The sequence below is a fragment of the Cetorhinus maximus genome, chromosome 4 (genome assembly GCF_964194155.1).
Source record: "Cetorhinus maximus chromosome 4, sCetMax3.hap1.1, whole genome shotgun sequence".
Taxonomy (NCBI): domain Eukaryota; kingdom Metazoa; phylum Chordata; class Chondrichthyes; order Lamniformes; family Cetorhinidae; genus Cetorhinus; species Cetorhinus maximus.
Genome location: NC_135882.1, coordinates 120093145 through 120101387, shown reverse-complemented (window position 1 = coordinate 120101387; position 8243 = coordinate 120093145).

Below are 8243 nucleotides of genomic sequence, written 5' to 3'. Positions count from 1 at the left end.
AGAAAGACAGGGCCAACGTTTCGAGTCCGTATGACTCTTCTACAGAACTTCTACCCTCTTCCCTTCAGAACCTTATACGTTTCAATGAGTTCACCTCTCATTCTTCTAAACTCTAGATAATTTAGGCCCAATGCGTAGGTTATAAGAATTGCCTATGCATGCAAAAATGTATCTCTAAAACTCATTAGTAAATAAGGAGGTTAACAGGCTCCAAATGTGATTATGCATTAACTGAGATTTTTTTTGCCCTCGTGTGTTAAGTTTAATCATAACATATTCTTGGATCTCAGATGAGTTCGAATTCATCACAACGAATGTACAATTGAGCAGCTTGTCAGGAATAAACTGCAAGGGTGATGCTAATTCCTCTTATAGCCCCTTAACATACATAGCGGTGTTGTAAATAATGCCTGCTACATCAATTCAACTATGGAACAAATAAATCAGCACTGATGAAAGTGGTGAGACAAAGAAAGTTTATTTTACTAATAAGGCCCTTCACATTATTGCGAAGGGATGGAGGAATGCTCTGCAGTCAAAAGTAGAGCTCACCAACTAAACAGGTGTTAGAGGGCAGCTCTATCTCTGCAGCCTGGTGCACTTTGGCCTGTGTTTGAAGAGGAAATATAAAACAAGCTACTGAACACAGATGAGGAAAGAGATGTGGTGATGAGTGAAGAAGAGTAAGCTGTCATGTCGTAATAATACAGCATGGCCATAGACTGATTATTTTAACCATAATTTCCCAAGGTGTACGTTTTACTCTGCCACTCCCCATTTGGAGTGCTGTATTGTTGTAAATTGGATTATTAGTGATGTTATTGTGGAAATCTCATGTTCTCTATGATTAAGTATTTTTTCCTGACATGCTACTCCTTTTTTATGGTCAAGTTTACTTGGCCTTTACAACTATGCTGCCAACATTTCCTGGTGCCAAACAGCAGGAGGTGCTAGGTGGTATGCAGGCACAAAATTCCTTCCAATGATCTCTGTGCTCCATGGGCAGCCTCCGTTCAGCAGCTCTAATGTAGATTGAATTGAAATCAGAACAGAAGTGGTCTCAAATCACCAATTGCCCTATTCTGTGAGACAAGTTAATCGACATTCTCTGACTGATATTCCTTTAATGCCAAGGTGAACTCTTTTAAAATAAATGAGTTAATGTCTGCATTAAAGCCTGGACAGTGAAAAATCTGAGCCTCAATGTTCTAATGTGCAGGACCACCCTGGAAGTATAACAATTCGTAATTTAAGATCAAACATATGTTAGGCATTAAATGCTACAGAAAAGGTTCATTGTAATTATAAAAAAATACTGTGCCAATTTCTTATTTGCATCTTTTTTCAATGAAGACTGATTTCTAATCACACCTATTGGCACAGACTCATTGTGTTCTGCTGAGTATAAATAATCACTAAAAACTGACATTTAAAATGTTACACTTGCTCCACAGTGATATGTGGAGAATCATGGGAGGCCTTCCTGTACATACTAATATTAGCAGCAGGAAGTAATATTGTAATGAAATTTGAACAAAGCACAAGATATTGGCAATAATCTTTATAACATGATACATTAAAAAAATGCCATTTAGAAAATATGATTAATTACACCTATTACATTATTAAGAGCAAAACCTTGTAGTGATGGCAATATTATAAGCAGATGATATACACTGACTGAAATAATGCTTTAAAACCCCAGTATTCTGTCTTTCTCAGCCCGTTAAACATTGAAGGAAGTTTTCAGTTGACCACCATATTGGCCGATTACTGTATTGACCATCGGTATGTGGTGAGCTCACTGGTGATGTTGAAAATGATATTTTGGATGAAATTGACAGTGAATAAAACACATGGTGATTATGAACAACTGTTGCAGTCACCCACTGGAAGTTTCTCTCAGTCTTAGGAATATTGAGAACAATATTCTTTGTAAGTTGTGCGCACATGGCCGGCAAGTACTGCGCAGGCCAGTTCACAAGTTATCACTTATAAAATGCCACACATGCACAACAAAGCAAAATATTTTAAGGTACTGCATATTCAAATGTACAGACTATGCACAATGAAAAAAAATTATAAGGGTCATTGTTTGAGAGAGGCCGAACACTGGTAACTTGTAAAATTGTAATACTAAAATTAAAATGATTAGAGAAACCTACAAGAAAAAACAAATTCCTGAGTAAGGATCACAGGAGTTGTGCAGGATATCACATCACAGCAGATCATTTGCTTTAGCTATAGTAATATGGTCTGGCATTCACGGTATTAAAGTCCTTTCATTGTAAAATAGCATATCCTGTCACTTCCAATGAAAAATGCCATGGGAAATTGACTATGTATAAAAAATTTATTATCTGATGTTCATCCATCACATCTCAGTGTCGCACAGTTCCAGCTCAAAGAGTCACACTTTGAAGTATATATCAAAACCTGAACCTATTGACGCAAGTACTTTTTACAAAACACCAATAAATCATAAGTGAAGAGATATAGCAATGTAGCAAGGAGGGACCAAAACTACCAATTGAGAATTTACAACTGGTGAACAGTACCAATAAAAAAGCAGAAAGGGCTCAATTTTTTAAAAGCCCTTTCAACTACTATTTTATTTGATCATTAACCCTAAGAGTATACCACTTAAAATCAGATAGTACGTAAATAAATAATTTCTTTAGAAAATAGATTTACTCATAAAATTGCCCTGAAATATTCCCAACAAATATTGGGAATAACATCTCAGGAGTATACCGAGTATGCTCACAATTCGATAAGCAGGCAGTTAAAAAGCAGGCAGCAACTTACCACCTCCACAGATTGGTCTAAACCACCCAGTTCACTAAAATCAGTCTTCGCATGCCAGGGTAGGCAAATCCCTAAGTTCCTGAGGGTAAGAAACCAGAAAGCTCCCAGCTTTCTGGGGTGTGACCTCTGTCGCATTCTAACACCTACTTGGAGCCACAGGTGAGAGTTGGATGAGGAACAGTAAAGATGAGCCACTCATGGAGGGTGGCAACCTCAACTGTGAGAGGTGCTACCCCTTCCTTACATCCCCTACACCCTGTCAATATACCTATTAAATTATTGAGAACAAAACCTCCATTATTGTAAGCAGATGGGGTAACTTGATGAATTTATTTATATTTGCAGAGAACATCAATTCAGGGTAAAGCATGAACTCTTCAACTTTTTCTGAGCTAATTTTAAAAACAAAATTGATGTATACTATATACTAGCTGAAATAATGCTTTAAAATGCCAATATTCAGCCTTTCTCAGCCCATTAAATACTGAAGGATGTTTTCAGTCAATTACCATTCTGGCCGATTAATTTATTCTTTCACAGGATGGGGGCATCACTGGCTAGGTCAGCATTTATTGCCCATCCCTAATTGGTCTTGAGATGGTGGTGGTGAGCTGCCTTCTCGAACTGCTGCAGTCCATGTGGTGTTTGGGCAGGAGTTCCAGGATTTTGACCCAGCGACAATAAAGGAACAGCGATATAGTTCCAAGTCAAGATGGTGTGTGGCTTGGAGGGGAACTTGCAGAAGGGTTGTGTTCCCATGCACCTGCTACCCTTGTCCTAGGTGGTAGAGTTTGCGGGTTTGGAAGGTGCTGTCAAAGGAGCCTCGGTGAGTTCATACAGCGAATCTTGCAGATGGTACACACTGCTGCTACTTTGTATCAGTGGTAGAGGGAGTAGATGTTGAGGCTGGCGGGTGGTGTGCCAATCAAGTGGATTGCTTTGTCCTGGATGGTGTCGAGCTTCTTGAGTGTTCTTGGAGCTGCACTCATCCAGTCAAATGGAGAGTATTGCATTACACACCAGACCTGAGCCTTGTAGATGGTGGACAGATTTTGCAGAATCGGGACATACATTACTCGCTGCAGAATGCTCAGTCAGTGACCTGCTCTTGTAGCCACAGTATGGCTGGTGCAGTTCAGTTTCTGGTCAATGGTAACCCACAGGATGTTGATAGTGGCGATTGTTAGAATTTTTCTTGTTGGAGATGGTCATTGCCTGGCATTTGTGTGGCGCGAATGTTACTTGCCACTTGTCAGCCCAAGCCTGGATGCTGTCCTGGTCTTATTGCATATGGCACTGCTTCAGTGCCTTAGGAGCCATGAATGGTGCTGAACATTGTGCAATCATCAGTGGACATCCCCACTTCTGACCTTATAATGGAGGGAAGGTCATTGATGAAGCAGTTCAAACTTGTTGGGCCTAGGGCATTACCCTGAGGAACTCCTGCAGCAATGTCCCAGGACTAAGATGATAGACCTCCAACAACCACAACCATCTTCCTTTGCATGAGTTATGACTCCAAACAGTGGAGCATTTTCCCCTGATTCCCATTGACTCCAGTTATGCTAGTGCTCTTTGATGCCACATTCAGTCAAATGCTGCCTTGATGTCAAGGACTATCACTCTTACCACATCTCTTGAGTTCAACTCTTTTGCCCATAAGAATGTAATGAGGTCAGGAGCTGAGTGGCCCTGGTGGAACCCAAATTGAGCACAATGGGCAGGTTATTACTGAGTAAGTGTCACTTGATAGCATTGTCGATGACCCCTTCCATCACTTGCTGATGATCGAAAGTTGACTGATAATTACCTGGATTGGATTTGTCCTTTTTTTTATGAACAGGACAAGCCTGAGCAATTTTCCACATTGCTAGGTAAAGGTCAGTGTTGTAGCTATACTAAAACAGCTTGGCTAGGAGTGCAGCTAATTATGGAGCATGTCTTCAGTACTGTTGCCAGAATGTTATCAGGGCCCATAGCCTTTGCAGTATCCAGTGCCTTCAGCTGTTTCTTGATATCACGTGGACTGAATCAAAATGGCTGAAGACTGGCATCTGTGATGCTGGGGACCTCCGGAAGAGGCTCAGATATATCATCCACTCAGCACTTAGGGCTGAAGATCGTTGCAAATGCTTCAGCCTTGTTTTTAGCACTAATGTGCTGGGCTCCCCCATCATTGAGGATGGGGATAGTTGTGGAGCCTCCTCCTCCAGTGGGCTATTTAATTGTCCACTGCCATTTGCGTCTAGATGTGGCAAGGCTGCAGAGCTTAGATCTGATCCATTGATTGTAGGATCACTTAGCTCTGTCTATCGCATGCTGCTTCTGCTGTTTGGTATGTAAGTAGTCCTGTGTTATAGCTTCACCAGGTTGAAACCTCATTTTTAGTTAGGCCTGGTGCTGTTCCTGGCATGCCCTCCTGCACGCTCCATTGAACCAAGGTTGATCCCTGGCTTGATGGTCATGGTAGAGTGGAGGACATGCCGGGCCATGCAGCTAGAGATTGTGGTTGTATACAACTCTGCTGCTCCTGATGGCCCACAGCACCTCATGAATGCCCAGTTTTTAGCTGCTAGATTTGTTCTATCCCATTTATCACAGTGGTGGTGCCACACAACACGATGGAGGGTATCCTCAATGTGAAGATGGGACTTTGTCTCTACAAGGACTGTGCGGTGGTCGCTCCTACCAATACTGTCATGGACAGATGGATCTGCAGCAGGCAGGTTAGTGAGGATGAGGTCAAGTATGTTTTTCCCTCTTGTTGGTTCCCTCACCCATCAGCTGCAGACTGAGTCTAACAACTACGTCCTTTAGGACTCAGTTAGCTCGGTCAGTGGTGGTGCTGGTTACCATATAGGCCATCAGTATGTGGTGAGCTCTCTTGTTATGTTGAAAATTACAATTTGGATTAAATTGCCAGTGAGTAATGCACATGTTAATTTTACGAACAACTTTTTCAGTTGCCCACTGGAAGTTTCTTTCAGTCTTGGGAAGATTGAGAACAATTTTCCTTGTAAATTGTGTGCACATATAGATGTGCATCAACCTGGAGGCCTGCTTTGAATGTGCACCTCAGACTCCAACACCAATTTTAACCCCAAGCCTGTTTGGGAACCCATCATTTCAGGAGCATCTGTGTCCAGAAGAGGCTTTAGATTTTATTAAGATCTTCACGGACTAAAGACTCTGTGTGGGGTTTAATACCTGATGGACTGCATCATCCTAAAGCTCACCATCATCTACACTCTTTGGATTTCCTTCCCTTCCCCCCTTGCATTAACATGGCAAGCATCAGTGCCTTGGAGGAACTTGCTGCCAACCATACTATGTGGCAAGTGATTATTTATACCACGTTCTACAAAAAAAAATCTCTCTCCATCCTTGCATCTTCTGCAGTTTGATTCTAACCATTGCACAGTAACGACATTGACAACAATGATGTTAATGGAAAGCCTGTAAATTCTGACACTTAAATGAATTGATCATTACACTGATGAGTAATCACCTTTCCAGTTTTGATTGAAACAGGAATGTAAATTAAATGTTAGAGAAAAATAATCAGAGATACATCCTGGATTTAGATTTCTGCATGTCCTTACCTTTTCAGACTGTTTCTTGTTTCCTTGAGGTTCAACAGTACTATCAACCTGGTAGTAAAAGCTTGGCTTCTTGATTTGAGAAATGTAGCTCTTCTATGGTGATGTACATTGTTGTTGAAGTTTCCATCAAATTTCTTTTCGTGCTAAAATGCACAAGATGCAGTTGCTTGAGCGATGCAACATGGATAGAGCACAAAGCCATGGCAATTGCAAAGGACCCCCAGTATTATGTCTCTACCATTTAAAACAAATTGTAACTGTAACAGGTATAGCAGAGATAGGAAAAGAAGTGAGGTTCTTTTGTTCTATACATTTTGCACAATACAGAGTAATAAGACCATAAGACATAGGAGCAGAAATTAGGCCAATCGGCCCATCGAGTCTGCTCCGCCATTCAATCATGGCTGATAAGTTTCTCAACCCCATTCTCCCGCCTGCTCCCTGTAACTTTTGATCCCCTTACCAATCAAGAACCTATCTATCTTGTTCTTAAATACATTCAATGACCTGGCCTCCACAGCCTTCTGTGGCAATGAATTCCATAGATTCACCACTCTCTGGCTAAAGAAGTTTCTCCTCATCTCTGTGCTAAAAGGTCTTCCCTTTACTCTGAGGCTGTGCCCTCGGGTCCTAGTCTCTCCTACTAATGGAAACATCTTCCCCACGTCCACTCTATCCGGGCCTTTCAGTATTCTGTAAGTTTCAATCAGATCCCCCCTCATCCTTCTAAACTCCATCGAGTATAGACCCAGAGTCCTCAAACGCTCCTCATATGTTAAGCCTTTCATTCCTGGGATCATTCTCGTGAACTTCCTCTGGACCCTCTCCAGGGCCAGTACATCCTTCCTGAGATACGGGGCCCAAAATTGCTCACAGTATTCTAGATGTGGTCTGACCAGAGCCTTATAAAGCCTCAGCAGCATACCCCTGCTTTTATATTCTAGTCCTCTCGAAAAAAATGCCAACATTGCATTTGCCTTCCTAACTACCGACTCAACCTGCAAGTTAACCTTAAGAGAATCCTGGACTAGGACTCCCAAGTCCCTTTGCACTCCAGATTTCTGAATTCTCTCCCCATTTAGAAAATAGTCTATGCCTCTATTCTTCCTACCAAAGTGCATGACCTCACGCTTCCCCACGTTGTATTCCATCTGCCACTTCTTTGCCCATTCTCCTAACCTGTCCAAATCCTTCTGCAGCATCCCCGCCTCTTCAATACTACCTGTCCCTCCACCTATCTTTGTATCATCTGCAAACTTAGCCAGGATGCCCTCAGTTCCTTCATCTAGATCATTAATGTATAAAGTGAAAAGTTGTGGTCCCAACACTAACCCCTGCAGAACTCCACTAGTCACCGGCCGCCATCCTGAGAAGGACCCCCTTATCCCCACTCTCTGCCTCCTGACAGACAGCCAATCTTCTATCCATGCTAATACATTCCTTCTAACACCATGGGCTCTTATCTTACTGAGCAGCCTCCTGTGCGGCACCTTGTCAAAGGCCTTCTGGAAGTCCAAGTAGATAACATCCATTGGCTCTCCTTTGTCTAACCTACTCGTTACCTCCTCAAAGAATTCTAACAGATTTGTCAGGCATGACCTCTCCTTGATGAAACCATGCTGAATTTGCCCGATTTTACCATGCACTTCCAAGCATTCTGAAATCTCATCCTTTATAATGGACTCTAAAATCTTACCAACAACCAACTCCCAACGGTCAGGCTAATCAGCCTATAATTTCCCGGCTTTTGCCTCACTCCCTTCTTAAAAAGGAGGGTTACATTAGCGATTTCCCAGTCCTCTGGGACCCTCCCTGACTCCAGTGATTCCTGAA